This window comes from Sinocyclocheilus rhinocerous, unplaced genomic scaffold, assembly GCF_001515625.1.
Source record: "Sinocyclocheilus rhinocerous isolate Xijiao unplaced genomic scaffold, SAMN03320098_v1.1 C35897343, whole genome shotgun sequence".
Lineage (NCBI taxonomy): Eukaryota > Metazoa > Chordata > Actinopteri > Cypriniformes > Cyprinidae > Sinocyclocheilus > Sinocyclocheilus rhinocerous.
Window position 1 is genome coordinate 1 of NW_015766986.1, and position 691 is coordinate 691.

At 52.7% G+C, this 691-nt stretch overlaps 1 long non-coding RNA gene across 1 annotated transcript; it reads right to left on the reverse strand.

The window, feature by feature from the left end:
- On the reverse strand, nucleotides 1-685 carry LOC107735231 (uncharacterized). The gene is made up of 3 exons (XR_001639338.1): nucleotides 581-685; nucleotides 164-414; nucleotides 1-50 (listed from the first exon to the last, which is right to left on the reverse strand). It is a non-coding gene; the product is annotated as an uncharacterized LOC107735231 (long non-coding RNA).
- Nucleotides 686-691: the final 6 nt, after the last annotated feature.

The following is a 691-nucleotide window of genomic DNA, read 5'->3' on the forward strand; positions in this document are numbered from 1 at the left end:
GGTCCCTGTGGACCATAAGGGGGTGGGAAGGGCAGGTATGGTGGATACATCTAGAGAAAAACATCCAGAAAGAACAGAAAGGCTATGAATGCACTGAACAAATCAATCACAGTTTTAGACATTCTCTACAGATGGGCCAAAATGAAAATGTTATAAAACTTACGAAGGGAGGCATGATGCCTCTGTAAGCCTGGAACTGCGGGCCAATAGGTGGCTGGGGGAGGGGAAGTGCGGGGTTGCCGGTTGGGGAAGTTCTAGGCGGCCCATGAGAAGATGCATTCTGCTGTGGGATGGGAGGGGCCCCAGCAGCACCCTCCATCACCATGGCTCCCCCAGCACCGCCCTCCGCAACTGCCTCCCCAGCCAGGGTGGGTGCCAATGCCCGGCCCCCACCATCCCGCCAGCTTGTTACGTCTGGAACATAAAGCAACAAATTATTAATTGAGGAACTGCTGAGAACATGTGAGCCAGTACGAATCAGAAGCACTAGAAGATAACAGATATAACATGAATACCACATGCTCCAAGACACAAATCCCCACAACAATTATCGAAAGAAGAAAAGGGCCATCATGCTTACTTTGGGGGCGGAGGCTTGGTCCTGGCCCATACCACTGATCTGCAGTGGCCTGTTCTTTGCCAACTCTGTCCTGGTCTCCAGCCGCCTGCAGGGTGGGAAATTCCTCGCGAG